This window comes from Mesoplodon densirostris, chromosome 5 (genome assembly GCF_025265405.1).
Source record: "Mesoplodon densirostris isolate mMesDen1 chromosome 5, mMesDen1 primary haplotype, whole genome shotgun sequence".
Classification (NCBI taxonomy): Eukaryota; Metazoa; Chordata; class Mammalia; order Artiodactyla; family Ziphiidae; genus Mesoplodon; species Mesoplodon densirostris.
Window position 1 is genome coordinate 124,200,449 of NC_082665.1, and position 22,563 is coordinate 124,223,011.

General features: G+C 34.1%; 1 protein-coding gene across 3 annotated transcripts in view; it reads right to left on the reverse strand.

Moving 5' to 3' along the window:
* The window catches only part of TBC1D5 (TBC1 domain family member 5), a 545,992-nt gene that overhangs the window by 491,147 nt on the left and 32,282 nt on the right, over positions 1–22,563 (reverse strand). For all 3 annotated transcript variants that reach the window (XM_060099476.1, XM_060099475.1, XM_060099477.1), the window contains exon 2: positions 10,207–10,269. The gene's annotated coding sequence lies outside the window, so the exon portion shown is untranslated. The remainder of the gene's footprint in view (positions 1–10,206; positions 10,270–22,563) is intronic.

Genomic DNA, 22,563 nt, shown 5'->3' on the forward strand with positions numbered 1-22,563 from the left:
TCTGTTTATGTGAGGTATTAAACTTATGTTTTAAAAAAAAATTCCTAGTAAGTCTTTAGATATATGTAACGAAACCTTACTCTAAAGAAATCAGGACCACAGTGACAAGCTTTCTATCTTGTATTAAAATTATCTGTAGTCAAATTTAAGTTCAGCCTCATTTCTTTATAGGCCTTTGGAAATTTGACAGGTCATCTACAACTAAATAGAAACAAGATGCCTCCCATTTACAATCATATTTGTACATGAAAACAAAAGTTTAATACACTTTTTGTCACCATGAAGGAAATATCAAAGATACTGTTAATAGTCACCAAAACTGATCAATATTCTCTCAAAGTAGCAACCATCTGATTTAAAGAATTACTGGCTTGTTATCTTAAACAAGAAATTATATTCAACTTATACTGATGTTTTCTATCTGAAGCGTGTCATGCAATATTGTAATTTATCTCATAAATCTACTAGAGTGTGATCAAGTTCTATCAACTCTGATTGGCATAAATTTGAAACAATGAAGCAATCACATCTGTTAAGCAGTTCTAGCTTGCTAGACAACATTTTAAAAGTTTATAGAATAACATAATTATATTTTTTCTCCATAAGACCTTCCTGTAGCTGATTTCAGCTTTTTCATAAAGTTTTGTATGTGTACTGGGTTCAGTGGGATACAGAACAAAAGATAAGAAAAGGAGATGGAAGAAGTGTGGGAGATGGATTGACAGAGATGGTTTAAGTATGAATTTCAAACACTCAGAAAAATATTTTAACAAAACTCCAAATGAACTACAAGGTGTCAAGATAGGGGAAAATAAGTTCATTTGAATAAAAAATATATAGTATATCTAACTTTATCCTGAAACTACTCCTTAAAAATATGAATGTTGAATTTAAATGAAAATACATGGGCATAAAACAAAGAATTCAAACCATGCTTTATGAAACAAAACACTATTGTACAGCAAAATTTACCACCTACCTTTTTTGGTGCAAAATTCCTAATTTTTGAAACTTAAATGATTATTATGAAAACACTATAATAGTGTGTATATAAGTTAATAGGTGAAAAACACAATATTCCAAAAGTAATTCTATGTAATTTTAAAGACATTTCAAATCAGCAAGTGAACTCAAGGATGAAAATGATTAGGCCCTAAAGATATACGGGGGTGTACAGGCTAAAATGACAGAAATATTAAAAATAAAATTTAGGACACTGTTGAGTAACTTCATCAAGTTATTGATCCTATTGCTTTATATCATCATGACTAAGATGTGACTTAAGAGGATGTGAACATTCTACTAAATGTTAGCTAATAATAGCTAAATTATTATTATAAATCCCATCTGGGCCATTCATTGACAGTTAATCATATACAATGTTGAGACATTTCTCATCCTATTGAACTTTGTACTTGCCACTCCTTACATGCATACATCTTCACTCCAAAGTGATACCTCTTCGACCTCCCTTCATACCAACCAGGGCCTTGTACGTACTCAGTACATATTTGCTGACTGATTTATTTTAACTTATATGAAAACATGACTCATGAGTCAAACAGTTAAGATTAAAACAATTTTATTCCCTACCATTAAAGTTGAAATTAATAAAACAAAACAATATTACGATCAAAGGAAAACTTCCCAGAAAGAGACAATAGGTAATTCTGATGGTGGAAAGTGAACTCAAGACAGTGACAGAGGTCTTTTAATGAAATCTTGTGCTAATTCAGATGTTTTCCTTTTGTCTGTGGATATGGCAGGCTTTCACAAAACAAGTATATCTTATTTTCTTAGAATATTTCAATTTGGAATTACTGGAATGCTTTGCTAACCAATGACAAAACTTTTTTCTCCATTCTTGCTCCTTTTCTATGATTTTGTTGTACTCTCCTTAATATATAAAACTATCCACTAGTCATCTATTTTCTTGTATCCTGTAGATTAATTTCTAATTAAATACATAAAGAAATTGAAGCTCTCATGACTACTCTGTAATTTAGCTTCAATATAAAGACATTTTTTGATTACCGCAGGATACTAACAATACTAATATTTTATTCAAAAAAAGTAAATCTCCATTGTTTTATTTTTTAATCTATCAAACATTCACTGAATAGGATTAAAGTAAGAAATAATTATAATTCTTCTGATAAAACGTATTGTTGCTACCTATTATCAACCTCATTTCTGTATTTTATGTTTTCATTCAAGAAACATTATGCTTTGCACATAGGCACTGGTAAAAATAAGACAATTCGTGTTTTTATTACAAAGATAAGCAATGAACTAATTATTACAACATGGTATAATATGTGTTCTACAAAGGTTTGTGGAAGGTGAGGAGATATCACTGAGGAATCAGGGAAAGCTTTCAAGAGCTACATCCTGCAAGATGAGTAAGCCAGAAAAAGAGGTACGCAGTGAATAGCACATAAAAAGATAGACTGGGGCTTCCCTGGTGGCGCAGTGGTTAAGCGTCTGCCTGCCGATGCGGGGAGACAGGTTCGTGCCCCGGTCTGGGAAGATCCCACATGCTGCGGAGTGACTGGGCCCATGAGCCATGGCTGCTGAGCCTGAGCGTCCAGAGCCTGTGCTCCGCAATGGGAGAGGCCACAACAGTGAGAGGCCCGCATACCGAAAAAAAAAAAAATCACAAAAAAAGATAGACTGGACAAAGATTAACTACATGCCACGTGGGTTTATTTTCTCCTTCCCCAAACCCCAAAAAGATCTCAGATTTTTGGAAAATAAATGACTTATCAAAGGAAGTAACTCATAAAAGAACTTAAAAAAGACACTGAGGAAAAGGCAAACCATTTTGCCCACAGTCCAGGAACATTCAATCTCACACATCCCACCTCTACTACCCTGGTGTAGAAAAATGGAAACTACAAGATATGGAAACACAGACTTAGCTAACAAACAAACAGGGGGAAGAAAATAACTTCCTCAAACTGAAGGACTTGCTTCCAGAATGAAGGAGTCCCCAGAAAATCCAGTATAAACAATGAACAAAATCCACTCCAAGGCACATCATCATAAAAATTCAGAGACAAAGATTCTAAAAGTTTCCATAATTATAAAAACAAGTCATGTACAGCAGAAAACAATGCAGAAGGGGGAAAAAAGGCAAGGAACCTCTCAGTAGCAAAACTGAATGCTGTGAAACAAAGTCTTCAAAATTCTAAAAGAAAATTATGCTGCAACGTAAAATTCTATACCCAACCAAACTACTAATCATGTCTGACAGTAAAATAAAGACACTTCAACCCTCCCTAAGATCTTTTTCATATAATGAGGAAGTTAAACCAGAAAAAAAGACGATGAGTTGGGATTCACATATAAGGAAAAGAGAAAAGCTATCCAACCTCCAAGGATATCAAATCTGTGACTTTCTTCTAGAACACATGAGAACACCACAGCATAACTCTGAATGAAAATGGCAGTAGCAGTTAAACAAATAGGAAATAATAGCAGAGGAAGCAATGAGAAGCAAGTATTCTTATATTATACACCTACTACACTTCAACTAAAAAAAAAAAAAAAAGGAGCAAGTATTCCTTGAGCAAAGATGCCATTGAGATTAGAGGGAACCCCCATGACAATGGCTCTTAGTCTTCAGATGACAGTCCCTACATTACACCAGGGTCAAATGACTGCCAACTGTTGCACATTCATCTCTCAAGTTATGCTCACATGCACTATAAACAGTGTCACTTTGAAGATAAGCAAAACCATATTATACAAAACTGCATGTACACACACACACAAACACACACACACACACACACACATTTTCATCCAAGATAGGGTTTAACTGCATTACTTTATAATTAGGCTTCACTTAAAAAGCCAACAATAAAATGAGTGTGTAGGGCTTCCCTGGCGGTGCAGTGGTTGAGAGTCCGCACTTCCACTGCAGGGGGCGCAGGTTCAATCCCTGGTTGGAGAACTAACATCCCACATGCAGTGTGGTGAAGCCAAAAAATAAAATAAAATAAAATAAATTCTAAACCATGTTATTAATTAAAAAGTAATTTATAATGAAATATTTATTTCATTACGTAAACGTTTAGACATAACTACTTAAGAAGAGCAAATAAAACAGTCACATATTTGCATCTATATATAATAAATAAGTTTGGATCTAAGAGGAAAAAGATCACAAGTCATTCTCTATAAGTACCAAAAAAATGAAACAGGAGAGGTATAAGAGAACCCTAGAATAAAAATTAGTATTGAGATAAGTGATTACAGATAAAAATTAAATTGAATATGAAAGAGAAAGATAGAAATAAGCTTAAATGAAATAAAGATTAAAATGTCAAGACAAATTACATACTGTTGAAACAGAGAAAATTATGAAATGTGGTTATTAGTACAACTGACCTGGGTCTTATTTCTAAGTGTAGTGTCAAAATAATTACCTATACTAAGGTTGTTACACTGCGGTTACAACCCATCCCAGAAAACCTACCACACTGTCAAGGAATTAAGTCTCTAGTAGTTTAAAATACTACAATAAAGACTATATCCCCCCCAAAATATTGCCAGTGGAGTGGGTAAAGAAATTTAAGAAGTTACAGAGAATTTGTATAATAGATTGCTTATTGGAGATGGTACCAGAGTAATATTATATTACTTAATATTATTATTATTATTATTATTATATTATTACTTATAATATTAATTAATATAAATATTAATACCAGAGTAATAGTGGTACAACATAAAAATATAACATAAAAATAAATCATTTTAAAATATATTTTTAACAATGCATTTATTATCATTCTAAAAACAAAATTTTAATATTTAGGATGGCAATCATGAAATATCTTAAACAATCCTCATTAACTAATAAAATTCAATTAATTTAATTTAGATCCATTAATTTAAAATTTAGTTTGTTATTAAAAGAGTCTTAAATATCCTGTTACATATTTGCAACCAGTGTAACAGAGATTCCAGTAAACTGCATTGCTGAACTGAAAACTTTTCACCTAAATACCTAGTTAGAAATGCTATAAATCAGGAAGTGGAAGAATGTGTGAAGTAATTTTGAAAGAATTTCTTTATTCTACTTAAGATTCCCCTCAACACAAACTTCCCCTAAAGTATCAGACTGCTCATGTAACATCTTACAAACAACTATCAGTAATATTACATACTGAAGTATTACCGCTTTATCTTTGAAGAGAATTTAAGCAAGCAGACATTCAAAAGTTATGTGGTTCTCAGGACAATTTTCTGTAGTCTGAGACTGTCCCATGCACTGCAGGACACCTAGCATCCCTGATCCCCACCCATCAAATGCCAGAAACACTCCTTATAATTATTGTGACCAGCTAAAGTACTCCTCCTTAATTTCCCAAATTCCCCTCATAGGGCTTTACCACCCTTGTTTGGAAATCATACTCTAGAAGTCATATAGAAAGAAGCATGCTATGGTGCGGAACTATATGAAAAAATGTGTTTCAAAAACAGAAAGAAACACTTTTATCAATTATACTAAAAATTATAACTTGCAGTTTTATCCTCTTCCAAACATTCTTTCTTCAGCCTATATTTTTTGGTATTGTGTACTGAGGCTAACTTAAAAAGATTTGTTAACCACTCTAGAACAGATGTATATTCTCTTTATATGTTTTTTAATAGAAAGCTTTCCTATATATGGCCTTTTCAATACTCCAACTTTTACTTAGCTGAATTAAAGTCAAAAATAGAATCTAATCAATAGATTGTACATGTATAGGCATGCCATGCTTCTATAATTTCATTTGTGTGATTTTATTTACTGTTTTTGTTGTTGCTGTGTGGTTTGGGTTTAGTGTTTCATTGAGCAGCATCAATACTAAGGTGGTCAACACTAAGACACTGCGTTTAGTCAGGGCAGCATTCAGTATTATTAAAGACTGTTATGTGTCAGTATTACCTAGTGCCCTAAGAAATCCATGCAGTACAAGACTCCCCTTTTTTACTCTGTAAACTCTAAATTTAGTAAGGTTCTATTTAATTAGTACAGGATTCAAATACACTTTCATGCCAAATTTTGCAACCACACGGGAGGTAGGGGAAAGATATTTCAAACACTTACATGGGAACAACCTTAGGTTGCTGTCTTAAAATATCAGTGCAGGATGCAAACTACTTCACAGACTATCCACAAAACGGATGAGGTGTGAAAGAAATTCTGTGCTTAACGTGACCTTTGGCTATACTTTTACTTGTCACAATTAAAAAGGAGGTACTCTCAGAGCCAACACATAAGCTATGTTATTACTCTTACAATTATAGTAGTATTTTGCCAAGTGCTTCATATACTGTGACAAGCTCGAGGCAAAATATACAAAAGCTCTTACCTTTGTTACAAGGCCTAACAGGCCTTACTGAACAAAAAGAGTGCTGATATTATACATATGTATGGATAAAAGCTACTGCATAAGAATTTTTCTTTTTAATGTACATTCAAATACATATATGCCAGTGTGGTTACCTAGTTCAACTTAAAAAGTCATCTATTCTCTAAATGCAAAAAAACTTGATATTTAAATTTAATACCTAATTGTGACTTTCTTAAATACATGTCGAGAAGGAATTAAAAAGAAAACTATACAAAAACTAAGAACCTTTAAGCAACTCTCTTCTACAGATTCCTATTTTCCCACACAGAATTTCACCAAGGAAAAAGTTGTTTTCAAAAATGCTTTGGCAAACTGCCAACTTATCAATATAAATGACATGTAACATGATTTAAAAAAAAAAAAAACTACTGGATCATCTAACATAAAATTATAAATTCTGAACATATAACAAATAGAATTAGTTTTCCGTACAATGTCAAATATACCATTTATCAAAAGATTTACAAAGCAAAACAAGTATTAAAAATCCTGTAATGTATGATATGAAGAAAAACTTTATAACTATATACTATATTATGACCAACTTTGCCATACTCATCTTTCTGTTCCCAATAGTAATACCTCCTCTTTATTTTCACCTTGAAAATAGGTTCCAAAAGCTGTAAAACATCAGAGTCACCCTTTATAAAAGTCATAAACACAAACTGCCTAGGTTGGCTAACAAAAACACATAAATACTGGCCATAAAAGAAGTTTGTTTTATCATAAAATATTTTTTTAAATATTGCATGTGAATTAAGATTGCTCTTAAATATGCATTATATACACTGTTAGGGACTACTCAATAGGAATCTGAGATGTTACTAGGGTGACCAGAGGTCCCAATTGGCCCAGGATGGTACTAGTTTACACCTATTGTCCTGGCATTCATACAGATGCAATTATTTATGGCACTCACACCAACATCACCCAAGATTTGACCTAACAGAGCCCTGGAAATGGCCTTGGGCCTAAGAGTCAAAAGAAGTGATCTGAGCGTTAGACATCCACCAGGCAAACATTCAATCTCCCTGAGGCACAAATTCTTCTTCTGTATTTAATTCGGATCCACTATACAGGATTATAAGAAGAATCAAATCAGAAAATTCAAGAAGCTCAAGTACTACCTACTGTTTAAAAAAGACAACCAAATGAAACACAAACTGAATATACTTAGCAAGTTAAGTCTATCAGAGATATAAATAACTACAGTCTCTATAAACAAATAAACAAATGAAAACAACTCAGGTGAAAAACTACATTACAGAATTGTAATGTAGCATAATTACATTACAGATTTGTAATGTAATACAACAAATAAAACTACATAAAACTACATTAAAACAACAATAAAGCTACATTACAGAATTGTAATGGGCTAAGAAGGACCTTTGGGAGTCAGACTAAATGAGTCCCAATTCCAGCGCCATCACTTACTGTCAGCTGTGTGGCAATGAGCAAGTTACTAAGTCTCTGTTTCTTCATTCATAAAATGAAGATAATAACTGTACTTCTCTCACTGGAAAGAGTAACAAATAATCCACGTAAAAGATGATGTGAGCACTGTGCCTGCACATAATAAGTGCTCAGTAAATGCTAGCTACTATTATGACAATCTCCATCAACATCTCTTTTCAAAACCAAGCCCTAAGAAATTATTCAGGAGACAATTTCACATATGTGTGCATGTGTGTGTGTGCACATATGTGTATCTGTATCTTCCAATTAAAGATCACTTGGATGACACAGCTACATGTTACAGTGTGGGCTGGGTATATTACACAACTAGTATAGGAGATCTTATTCAACATTGGAGAAGGCAGCTTTTTCCTCTGAAAGAAGTCCACAGTGGCATCCTGAAGCACACTTTAAAATAAAATTCCATATCTAACAATATCTGTGGTTGTTCATCTAGAGAACAGAAGAGTCACAGACATGTACAATAAACACATTTTTAAATCCATGTATATAAATCAAATGAAACCGCTTCCTTTAAGGCAAGCATATGAAGATACTAAAGCAATATCCCAATTAAACATTCATATAGTCAATATTTCAAAATAAGAAATTTGGGGTTACATATGCACAGTTTAAAATTCTATAGTGAGGGCTTCCCTGGTGGCGCAGTGGTTGAGAGTCCGCCTGCCGATGCAGGGGACACGGGTTTGTGCCCCGGTCAGGGAAGATCCCACATGCCGCGGAGCGGCTGGGCCTGTGAGCCATGGCCGCTGAGCCTGTGCTCCATAACGGGAGAGGCCACAACAGTGAGAGGCCCGCGTACAGCAAAAAAAAAAAAAAAAAATTCTATAGTGAAACCTGTCTACAGAGATCATTTTCCCTACATTTCAACAGCATATACTTCAACTTGAAATGTACAATGCTGCTTCGCTCTGAAATGTTAAAACTGTAAAGTATACAGTAATTCACTGCAAGCAAACACAGGAGAAAGACTATGTTGTACATATGATATCCTTTAACCCAAACAATTACTTTAACTTATTCATTAAACCCATTCAAAAAGAGAACACTAATAACTTGTGCTACCTTACGAAACAGAGTCAGAACTAAGAAGAAATATTTTATTTGGTTAAAAATAGAAACTTCACATAAGAGAATTATTAGGTAAAGACAGAGAAATTATAGCTGGCATTTATAAAAGACCCTTGTACATTTTTAGCTCATTAAAATAAAGTGGTATAAAACTTTCCATAAGAGATATGGTATAAAATAAGTATGTCACTAAGACTGAAATAAAAATCTATATAAACGTCATGCTGTTTTCCAAATACACATATAACAGGTATTTAAAAAAACTACGGGCTACATCAGTCAAATTTATATCTCAAGAATCCAAATCTAAGTTGGACTTCATTTCTCTGAGCTTTCCTAAAAATGTTCCAGTAGTAAAATAGCTTTGCCACTAAAATAAAATAACTAAGACTCCATTATCTACTCTATAGCAAGTAAGAAATACCGACCTGCCCTTTAGAGATACCAAGGATAATGGGACTGAGGTTTATATGTTCTGTCTCAGTTTACAGGCTATAGGCTATATCATTAATTTGTAAGTGACTCTACAATAAGTATGCACACAGCAAACAAATATTCTATCACGGGTAACCCTAAACAGGTAAATTTAGAGCTAAACAAAGCATAACTGAAATTTTATCACTACCATAAATTACTTTTAAAAAAAATCCCTGGGCATTGCAATGCCTTTTGCCTTAGAGCTAATACTTTAATTTTAAAGAACCACAAAGAAAAAAATCAAAACTAGTCAGTAACAATGCAGCAACTAAAAGCAATAAACTCGAAATTAAGTTATAAATAATTTAAAGCATGTCATGAAGATGTATTAATAATTCATCAGATAAATAATTTACTAAATAATCAAATAAATAAATAATGAAATACATAAATAAATCAGCAAATAAATAATTCTGCAAAATAACCTAAACAATAAGTCACCCAAACAAATCACAAACCTACAAAACTACAATGATTCTTTGGATTCTGATAGTTTTAAATAAGCAAATGTACATAAACTAGATCAATCCTTGCTAGAATTAGAAATATTTTTCAATGCTATTTGTAAAATCCTCATCTCAGTACATAAGAATACATTTTCAATTTTTAAAAGACTGCATAGGATTAGTACTTATAAATTATTAACATGATTATAATATATCCTCTTCTATATTTTCCATATAATAACTCTGCCTAACATATTTTCCCCCAAACAACTGGATACTTAAAATATTCTTAATTTACAGTTCTTTTTCAAAGCAATACTTACAGTACAATAGTGCTACAGTCTTTCTGATAGCTTTCCTATCTTCACCAAGTCTCTGGAAATTTTCTGCAAGGGACAGAACAGTTAGAATAACGTTAATTATTATAGACAGCATTTCATTCACTGGTGAACAATGCTTTATAACTCTACAAAGTAGCAATGGGAAGTGGAGGTTATTAGTTGTGAACTTTGTCAAGTTTTTAGAAGTCTTAAGTGGACTAAGCACAAGCTGATAGAGGCCTGGCTTCCTCTAATGGAGCTGTTACAATTGGAGGGATTTCAGATGTGAAGACAAAAACTTCGAAGGTCAAAGCGACTGGCTGACATCTAATGCTATCAACAATGTGAGAAGCTCACAGTCCTTGAAAGAACACAGGAGATCACTTAACTGTTACAATGTGAATGCGGTGACAACCTAATGGGAGCACCACAAAGAGACAAAACACAACTGATCTCATAAATCAGTCTTCATTTAACATTTATTTCAGGTTTTTATCCACCCACAGTATAGTACTCTTGAAGTCCATAAATAGCAGATCCTGAACTGTGATAGCCTTTCCCACAGAAATAAGAACTTTGTAATGAGTGTTTGACACTTTCAAGGGAATAAATCCAAACAGTATAGCACAACATCTGAAAAGAAGGAAACTAAAATTAAAATATTTTGATAATCTAGCTCAATGAATTCTCAAAGCAACTTAGGTAATATTTTACCTATTTCACAATCAAGGAAAATGAGGCTCAGCAAGAGTCTGTATGCTGCCTGTGGTCCCCAAGGGGCAGGAAGATTCTAACTTTTTCTACAGCACTTCACGCGAAGGGCCACTGAACTACAGGCTCCTTCAATTTGAGCCCACCTTAAAAATACAGCAAATCCTAAAGCTTCGAAAATTGGTTAGAGCAATGGTTTTCAACTGGGGGTGATTTGCCTCCCAAGGGACATTTGACAATGTCTGGAAACATTTCTGGTTGTCACAACCAGAGAGTATTACTGGCATCTAGTAGGTAGAGATCAGGGATGCTGCTAAACATCCTACAATGCACAGGATAGTCTCCCACAACAAAAAATTATCTGCCCTAAAATGTTAATAGTGCTGAGGGTGGGAAACTCTGGGTTAGCATAAAAGGTCTTTCAGGGCTGTGCAGTTTTGCTGTTATAAAATAATACACATTTGGTTCAGGGATATAAAGTCTTTTTTTATGTGTGTGGAACACCCTGGATAAAAATGTGTATACTGTGGAGAACGGGTGTATGGGAACTCTTTGTACTTTCTGCTCAATTTTTCTATAAACCTAAAACTTCTCAAAAAACAGTCTAGTGACTTTTTAAATGTGTATCCTTCACTTCTTTCACTAAAGTTATGAATAACTGTCTTAGAATCAGTACCCCCCAAAATACGTCTAAAGTTATAAATAAAAAAGTTTTAATTTCATTTGTCAAAATTCTTCCAATAAAGTTAATGAGAGCATTAAAAGTCACATTTATGAGCTAACTCTGTCTAAATGACTAGCCAAGATATCTAATAAATATTACAAATTCATAGGGCTTTAAGAGATTATTTTGATACACTACAATTAATGATCTTCAATAGTTAGGGATTTCTTTTGCCTAAAAGCTGTCATACATTTTCTGAAATAGTTGTGATAATTATTAAAATCATTTGAGAACAAAATTCGGCAATATAATTATCAAAGAACTCCAGAAAATACATATCAAGTATTTCCCTTTCAATACCAATTGATCTCTCTCCAGTCTCAAAGTAGATTTTGGTTTTCAACATGGATCTAGAATCTACCATGACACAATGCATGTTTCCTTATATTGGACCCACCACATTACTGCACAGAGCATCAAAAATGGCATCCTTTATCAGCTAGGGTTAGGTCATATCCTTCCCAAGACAAAAAATTTTTTTAATAATTATAATGACTTAAGAGGAAAAAAACAAAGGGAGAGAATTTCTCCCATGTAAATGTCTAGAAGTAGACAATCAAAGGCTGATGTGGCTGCTTCAAATATTAGGAATCCAAGTTCCTTCCATCTTTTTGCTCTACCATATACTGTTCTATTAAAAGTCACCTCACACTCCAAGAAGGCTATGGGGAGCAGCAAGAAGGAAGGGGAAGAAAGGCCCATCTCACTCTCTTCTAATGCTCATATTTCAGCTTACAGCTTAGCAACCATAACCTAGTCCTTTGGTCACACCTAACCACTTGAGGGGATAGGAAACTCAGTCTCCAAATTTGGTAATACTGCCCACATATAAAATTGGGATTCTTTTTATTAAGGAAGACAGGGAGAACGATTTTGTGGAGCGAATTATGAGAGGCAGACTATGGTGGAGGTAACAACTCTTCAAAGAAAATGGGAGATGTACTCAAAATTTTCATTAGAGTGGTTCACCGGGAGATTAGGATTGACATATATACACTACTATGTGTAAAACAGACAGCTAATGGGAACATGCTATAAAGCACAGGAAGCTCAGCTCTGTGATGACCTAGATGGGTAGGGTGTGGGTGTGGGTGGGAGGGAGGTCCAAGAGGGAGGGAATATTTATATCTATACATATAGCTGATTCACTTCATTGTACAGCAGAAACTAACACAACATTGTAAAGCAATTATACTCCAATAAAATTTTTTTTTTAAAAAAGACCTGGAAAAAAAAACCTATGTGTATATGATGTATGCTCATGTGTATATGTGTGTGTATATATATTTATGGAAGAAAATCTAAATGTTTAATAATAGGTGTATGGTTAAATAAATTTGGGGATAATCTCAGAACAGAATGCTATGTAGACACTAAATATTACTTCAAAAAATTTTTACACCTGGTGACACAGTGGTTGAGAGTCCGCCTGCCGATGCAGGGGACACGGGTTCGTGCCCCGGTCTGGGAAGATCCTACATGCCACGGAGCGGCTGGGCCTGTGAGCCATGGCCGCTGAGCCTGTGCGTCCGGAGCCTGGGCTCCTCCACAATGGGAGAGGCCACAACAGTGAGAGGCCCGCAAAACGCAAAAAAAAAAAAAAATTTTTACAGATATGGAAGAATGTTCATAATATTATATGAAAAAGAATAGGCTATAACACATTTCATATAAAATAATCCCTATTTTAAATAAATATACATACTTACAAACATACACATATACACAAAGTATACACTGATATCTATATACAGGCACATTTTATATCTATATCTAGAGAGAAACTGAGACCATATAAAAATCAAGAGAACAGAATTAAATGATAATAGTGGTTTAGGCTTTGGGAAGCAACTTTCATTGCTTTCTAATTCTTCTACAATGAAAACATATTATGCTTATGATTTTTTTCATGAAGATTTTGGCCTAGATGAGGAAAAGCACCCTTATAAAGGTAATTAGATTCAAGCTTTAATTTATTTTGTTACTTGGAACTTGGTGATAATTTTTAAAAAGGGGGGGGTGGATGTATAGCTGCACTGTATCTTTCCCAACTGGGGCAAAATATACATGCTCCTCCTGAGTTGATAGTAAGAAGCTAACCTCTCTATGCCCAACTTGTTTTCAACTTACTAACATTCACATATCACATTTATCAGCTTTACACAACTCCTAACCATCCATCATTCCTAACAATTTACCCTGACATATTTATTACTTTGCTCATCTCATTCTGTAGAACTAATCATTCGTACTTCATGCTTCTACAAATCCTTCCATTTTCTATATTTCTGACTCTATTTTTCTTAATGCTACTCTACTGCACATTTTTCTGGTTACTTATATAATGGATCTATCTAACAGAAATTACATCTTTCTTATATCTTTGTAGCTATCTTGCACTGTCTTGAATTTTCCAGAGTTATTACTGAGTATACACACTATTGTTACATTGGTATTAATTCTATTATCTGCAAGTCTCAACGTTACCATTAGTAAAGTCTCAATTTAGAATGCCTCAAAGTTCTCCACATTTTCTAGAATGATTCAATTTCCTAAACCCCCATTACTACCATATAAAAAAGTGAGAAAATAAGGAAAAAGCAAGAAATTGATATATTTAAAACTACTAACAAGTATATGGGGTTGACCAAAATTGCAAACAAATAAAAAGGTAAAATACATGGTCCCCACCCCCTAGAACGTGAGGGAAATAAGAAAGACACAGACACAAATACACAAACACACACACAGAGGGCGGTGAGGGAGAGAGAAAAAGAAATTCACAACCAAACGTAATAGGGACAAGTGTACAATCCAGACAATATGTACTACAGAAAATCCAGAAGGTAAAAGCCACAGGCAGGAATCATCAAAGAAGGCTCTTCAACTGAGGCCAAGTTCATATAGAGCTAGAACGGTGGTGGAGATGGTGCCCCCAAAGGACATTTGGCAACATCTGGAAACACTTTTAACTGTTAGAAAATGGGAGGTATATCTGTACCTGGTGAGTAGAGGCCAGGGAAGCTGCTAACATCCTACAATGCACAAGATAGTCCCCCACAAAAATGAATTATCCAGCCCAAAATGTCAACAGTGCTAGAAGCAGCGGCTGGAGTCAAAAGGAGAGATAGCATTTAAACAGGATAGAATGACACGAGTGAAAGAATGGCAGCTACAACACACGATGTCTTTAATAAACCATAATATCACCAGTGAAGGAACAATGGGAAACCAAGGAGAAAACATAACTGGGTATAGATTGTAATGGGTCTGTACAAGTCTGATGGACCAAAGAGATAAAATAGTTTAACAAAAATACAAGAGAGCACAGGCAAAAAAACATACTTCATAAGACTAAACTGTAGACAGATGGGGATACTGATTTCCAGCAATATGGCAGACTAGATACCTTGATACTACTAGATACAACTTTTTAAAGTTAGTGGGAAAATCTGTTTTAATGAATTGCTTAGCTAGCAAGAAAGTACCATATCCACATAAGCTATAAACACAATGAAAGTAGAATAAGCAAACCTAGGAAACCAGCTTTCATTCTGAGAGTATGTACCTAAAACTGTTGAAACTGATCTTACATCTTAATGTCTACACGAGGCTCAGGAGATGGACCCTAAAAAGTCTATCAAAAGCACCATCCCGGGCTTCCCTGGTGGCACAGTGGTTGAGAGTCCGCCTGCTGATGCAGGGGACACGGGTTCGTGCCCCGGTCCGAGAAGATCCCACATGCCGCGGAGCAGCTGGGCCCGTGAGCCATGGCTGTTGAGACTGTGCGTCCGGAGCCTGTGCTCCACAATGGGAGAGGCCACAACAGTGAGAGGCCCACATACCACACACACACAAAAAAAGCACCATCCCTAACTGCTGGCAACCACTAATCTATGTGCCATCTCTATAATTTTGTCATTTCAAGCATGTTTTATCAATTCTCTTGACACTGTAATCACAAAGGGGAAACTTCAAAAAGGTTCTCAGACTAAATTCACACCACTTGCATAATCCAATAAATCTCATGTGAAGATCTATTTAAAGTGCTCTTAAACTGTCAGTATCCCTAGTCACCTGGGGGAAGCATAGGTAAATTCTCAGTGAAAGAAAATAACTTCAATCCAGGCCTCAGAGAATCCAACAACTTTCCAAAAATCTCTACTCAATTAAAAGAAAAAAATCACAAAACAGACACAATGAATGAGGGCCAACATAAACAAGAGATGGCAGAATTAGAGTACACATATTTCAATTATTGGAAAGATTATACAATAAGGATGTTTCAAGTAATAGAAACGCTGAAAATATGTGTGTGAATTAAATAAAACCTCAAGAAATAAAAAACATAGGTAAAATTTTTAATTCAGTGTAAAAGTTTAAACAGTAGAGTCAGTACAAACAGAGAATTAGTAAATGGAAAGACTTTTAAAACCTATCTAAAATGCAGTTCAGAAAGACAAAGAAAGAAAATAAAATACGTAAGAGAAGTTAAGAGATACAAAGAATAGAATAAGAAGGTCTAACAAAATATAAACTTTTTTTTAATATATACTTTTGAAACTATCTGATGAAGGACCATTTTTAAAATGGCCGATATACTGCAGACAAAAACTTCTATAAAATACAGTAAACGTGAATTTCTTTTTGAAAAAATCATGTGCTTAGATGTCATGATATCAAGTTGCTACTAAAAGCTTCTAAATGTTTACTTTGAATTTGTCTTGGTTCATTACAGACCAATAACATCAGTTTGCAGACCAGTACTGACCTGAGGACCACACTTTGAGCAGCAACAATCTAAAACACAAACAGATCGAAATTAGAAAAGAATACAAAAGACAAAAGAGAGTGTAGATGATATTCAAATAGATGATGGTTGAAAATTTTCCATACTAAATGAAGATGCAGATGGACAATCCAAGATGCAAGAAAAAAACAACAGAAAGTAAAGATACAGGTAAACACCTGGATAACTCCTTATCAGTGTAGAGGCTACACCCACCACAATCACTGCAACACAATTCCAAACCAGCATTTTCTATTTTTTTTAAAAATCTAAGAACTCAAGCTCTAGATGTACTCTAAATAAACAAAAATAGAGACAAGGGGACTTAGTAAAGAAAGTTAGACACCAAGTTTCAAGAGCTACTGATTTCCTCTCAGTGGAAACACTCTGTCCATACTGCCCAAATGGTATCTAGTTTATTAGTTATTTTTAATGTGTAACTGTATGAAAAAACATCCCAAACTTTTATTAGCAGAGACTGAATATATTTTCAATTGTATTGACATGAACAGGATTCCAATTCCATTAACTGTTCCTTTCAATGGGAAGTGAGCTACATAATACTTCAGCATACTTTACCTATTAAATCCTCTAATCATGACAGATTCTTTTATTTCTAAATGCAGTTCATTTAAAAGACCCTGCTCAGACATCTAGCAGAAATCAAACATAAATTCACACCTACTTGGCAAAACAGAAATTATGGCATCACGCCTCCTGAGAAAGAATCATAACTAACATCTGTATAAACGTTTGGTCACTTTTCAAATATTTGACACACATCTATTTGAAGCATCACAATACCCTTATGGGTTTTATAGAACAGATAATAATAATGGCTAAAAGCTTAGAAAGTGAAAGACCATGGATGGTGAACAGCATCAAAAATATACAAGAAAAAATATGTAAATTGAATGCAACAATACAAAAAGATATCCAAAATCCAATCAACGGCTGCCTCTTACCATCAGTCCCCATCACATGAAACTGAAAGGACAATCATTACTCATACATAGCAAATAAACTAAATGAAATGATGTATTAATCTATTTGATTCAGTGCCACCAAATTCAAACAATTTAGCAAGACATTTAACTGCTTATTGGATCTGAATAAGATTCATATGGTGCTACCTCTATGGGCTATGGGAAACGAATTTAAATAGAAAAAAGCTGGGCTGAGTGATTAAAACTTGATCAGGTAAAAGTAATAAAGGCTGAGCAAGGCAAAAATTGTCATCCATACTTAACCATGAATAATCAAAAGTTCAAGCCATTTTGAAAATCTCAGGGGCAAGGTCCAAATAAGAAATTCTTCCCCTGGAGCTTCCCTGGTGGAGCAGTGGTTAAGAATCTGCCTGCAAATGCAGGGGACACTGGTTGGAGCCCTGGTCCGGGAAGATCCCACATGCCGCGGAGCAACTAAGTCCGTGCGCCACAACTACTGAGCCTGTGCTCTAGAGCCCGTGAACCACAACTGCTGAGCCCGCACACCACAACTACTGAAGCCTGCACGCCTAGAGCTCATGCTCCGCAACAAGGGAAGCCACCGTAATGAGAAGCCCACGCACCGCAACAGAGTGGCCCCCACTCGCCGCAACTAGAGAAAGCCCACGCGCAGCAACGAAGACCCAACACAGCCAAAAAAATAAATTAATTAATTAATTAAAAAAACAAACATCCTTCTGCCCATCCTCATTCACTATGTCTGCTGACCTTAAATTTGAAAGAATATCTCTGGACCATCCTTTAGGAAAAAAAAGAAAAAGAAATTCTTCCCCAAACTATTCCACAGCTATATTGATTCAAAGTTAATGCATGAGCAGATAAAAGACACAGATATTTTAACTTGGTAATTCACAATAAAAATGGATTTAAGCTGGAAATTTACAGTGAAGTTTATTTTTTTAAATGCATTATTTCAGCCAGACACAAATATCAGGCTATGAGAATATTTAGCCTTATAATTTAATTTTTTGACAGCTCACACCAAGTTTAACCAACCACTAATCTGTTCCAATATAAAGAAGAAAAATTAAATATCCCACAGTGACTTTTGAGTTTTTATTTAAAGTTATTCATAACCACATTTGTTTGTATTCTCCTTAGCTGCTTCAAGTCTTCTTTGTGGAGAGAACAAAAGCAGGTTTTAAAAACATACCTACATACATACACACATCCGTGTATAGAAAATGCTCCCATAATTGTAAGCTTTTCACTGGTACTTCCTGATCTCTACTTAAAACATGAAAGTGAGTAAGTAAGCAAAATTTCAAGTAAGATAACACTAAAAATTAATGCACTTTCTTTAAGAATATATTTTTAAGTAAAGGCAAACTACAAAGATTTTTTATTTCATCCATAAAAACAAGTCACAAGCCAAAATTCATTATCATAAACATTTGCAAATAGCTAAAATTGGGAGGAAATAAAGGCTAGCAATTTACTTCTATATCTGTCAAAAGAGGACTTGAGCTTACTGCAGGGAAACGCTAATGACTGAAATAACTGATACCTAGAGATTAACATCCAAAGTCACAGAATCACAAATTTTCCCACTGAAATCCCCCTATAAGTACCCTAATAGAAATGACCTCCCAATGGAGGTCTGGGAATGGAACCCAAAATTGTTAACAATAACCATTAATTTTCTTTGGCACTGAGTATTATTTTTAAATAATTGTGTTAATTCTTTCCCATTACACAATATCCCACTAAAATTCAACTTGAAAAGAACGCACCATGTTTATACTACTTCTTCACATATCCAGCACTACAAAGGGGACAAAGGATCTTACCCTTCTGCTCAAACCAGAACCTCATACCTTTGTTAGAGGAGCACATATTTTATATCTGAAGGAAAGCTAATTCTAATAAGTTTCTAGGTTTAATCAGCTACTATTTTCCATGAGCACTGAATCCACCAAAGAATCAACTCTACCTTTACACACACACACAAACAAACACACATACACTATTAGTAAGCTGCTCTTTTAAAGCTTTTTGGATTATATCAAACTAAAAAGCTTCTGCACAGTGAAGGAAACCATCATAAAAACGAAAAGGCAACCTATCGAATGGGAGGAGATATTTCCAAATCATATTTCTGATAAGGGGATAATACGTAAAATATATAAAGAACTCATATAACAAAAACAAACAACCTGGGGAATTCCCTGGCGGTCCAGTGGTTAGGATTCCAAGTTTCCACTGTGGGGGGCACAGGTTTGATCCCTGGTCGGGAGATTAAGATGCCACATGCTGCGTGGCAAGGCCAAAAAAACAAAAAGCAAAAACAGAAAAAAAACAAACAACCCAATTAACAAACAGGCAAAGGATCTGAATAGACATTTTTCTGAAGAAGACATATAGATGGCCAACAGGTGTGTGAAAAGGTTCAACATCACTGATTATTAGAGAAACGCAAACCAAAAGCTCAATGAGCTATCACCTCACACCTGTTACAATGGCTATTATCAAAAAAATAATAAATGTTGGAGAGGATGTGGAGAAAAGGAAACCCTCATACACTGTGGGACTATAAACTGGTGCAGCCACTATGGAAAACAGTATGTAGTTTCCTCAAAAAATTAAGAATAGAACCACCATATGAGCCAGCTATTTCTTTTCTGGGTATTTATCTGAAGAACAAGAAAACACTAATTCAGAAAGATATGTGAACCCCTATGTTCACTGCAGCACTTTTTACAACAGCCAAGATATGAAAACAACCTAAATGTCCATCTACAGATGAATGGATAAAGAAGATGTCTCTCTCTCTCTCTCTCACACACACACACACACACACACACACACACACACACACACACTGGAATACTACTCAGCCATAAAAAATAATGAAATCCTGCCATTTGAGACAACATGGATGGACCTTAAGAGTATTGTGCTAAGTGAAATAAGTCAGAGGGAAAAAGACAAATGCCATATGATTTTACTCATATGTGGAATCTTAAAAAAAGAAGTTAACAAAATAAAACAACAAACTCATGCATACAAAGATGAGTGGTTACCAGAAGGCGGTTGGAGGTGAGCAAAATAAACGAAGAGAGTCAAACAGATGGTGATGGATGGTAAACCAGACTTGCAGTAGTGACCACTTTGTGGTGTATACAGATGTTGAATTACAATGCTGTACACCTGAAACCTACATAATAAAAAAAACTTTTTAACCAACATTTATTTCTTGACTATGCATCCTTAAAATGTATTACATATTATATTGTAGAAAAATAATGGGTAACCATGTGACAGACCAACTCTTTTTCAGCAATTAAGGAATAACTCTAGAAATAAATTGCAAGTATTAGCAAGAAAATCAAATGGAGATAGTTCATGCCTTGTTTTCACCTAATTATGAAAAATATCTAGAAAGGTTATATGACTTATTTCAAATTCTATATAGTTAGGAGTCATAACTTCATAATTATACATTTGAGCTTAAATTATCTTAAATTAAATATTCTGAATTAAAATTATCTTTATGATTTTTATAATTAAGCTATTCTTATAATTTGTATAAAATCCTTTAACAAAAAAATTAGATCTAATATAAAATTTTAAGAACTTCACTTTTTTAAATAAAGTCATTAATTTTCAGTCACCTTTTCATTGGATTGACATTTACATTTAAAGAGATAGAGATTATTATTTTTGCAACTAAGTCCTCTTTAACAAAGGTAAATAAAAATCATTAACTAAGGGTTATTTTAAGTTTTTAAATTTAAATTACTCAGTTTTCTAAACTTTGGAATAATTTTTGGTAAATGCTTTTTGTCTAAAAATTATGAACTTCTATATAATTATAAATGCAGTTTCAATCTAAGTTATTTAATTTGACATAATTTAAATTCAAAGATATCATGAATAGTTATTATAACTTATAATTACACTGTATTTGAGACACTTATTTTTATAACACTTTATGAAAAAAATTATAGGCCACGCACTATCTCCACTTTGTTTTACTGCCAATGTATTTTATCACATATGCAAATTGATCCTTGTGTTCTGAAAAGAATATACTGGCTATGACATTATATCCATCTTCTCTCTTCAATAACATTTATTCAAATTTTTATAGTTAAGTATAACTTACTCAGAAAATGTTAGTTAAGATTTTTTTTAATCTTTTTTTTTGGCTGTGCCGAGGCATGCAGGATCTTAGTTCCTGGACCAGGGATCAAATCCATGCCCCCTTCAGTGGAAGCACAGAGTCCTAACCACTGGACTGCCAGGGAATTCAGTTAAGATTTTAAAGTACATTTTATGGGTAAAGTTCCTAAAATCGCTCAGACACCTAAATTCAATTTCTTGGATAGTTACTGAAAAGATTAAACTACTATAATCAAATACTTTTACAACAATTAAAAAAAAATGCAACGAAATGTCTAAATAGGAGAAATATTTCATGTTCCTGCTCAAGGCCCAATTATTTCTATATATTTTAATACACAAAAATCAGGTAAAACAAAATAAACAGTTGTTGGGAGTTCTTTATGATGATGATAATTTTGTGAATTAAGCACAAACAATGCTTAATGGTAGTCAATACGTCTTCTCCATAACTATACAAATAAACTAAATAAACAATGAATACATAAAAATAGTTACACTTCTTTCCATAAAAGGCCAAGTTTACTTCAAAATTATGATGCTTGGTTCACATTTCTTCAAGCTTTCAAGATCATACAAAGAGCTTTAAATAACTCACTTGAAGTATTTTAATTGATGTCATCACTTATAGAAGGTTCATAACTCTTGCACTTCTAAATTGCTGGTCTCTAAGTATAAAACTAGGCTAGAGGTATACTTTGGACAGTAACGATGGGAAAAATATCTATTACCAAACTCCCTATCTGTAAAAGAATCTATTGAGCAAACTGATTCTGAAACTGGAATCAGAATGAAGCAAGATGGTGGACTATACATTCTAGCCTCCCCATCCCATAACAAATCCACAGAAATTAGACTGGATTTTGTAGTTCCTGATTTCCAGCGCCCTGAAAAGATCAACTGTAGTTCCTGCTCATCAGTTCTATGAGATACCTTTGTTGTCTTTTTTTTTAACTGAGGCATAACTGACATATATTAGTTTCAAGTGTACAACATAATGACTC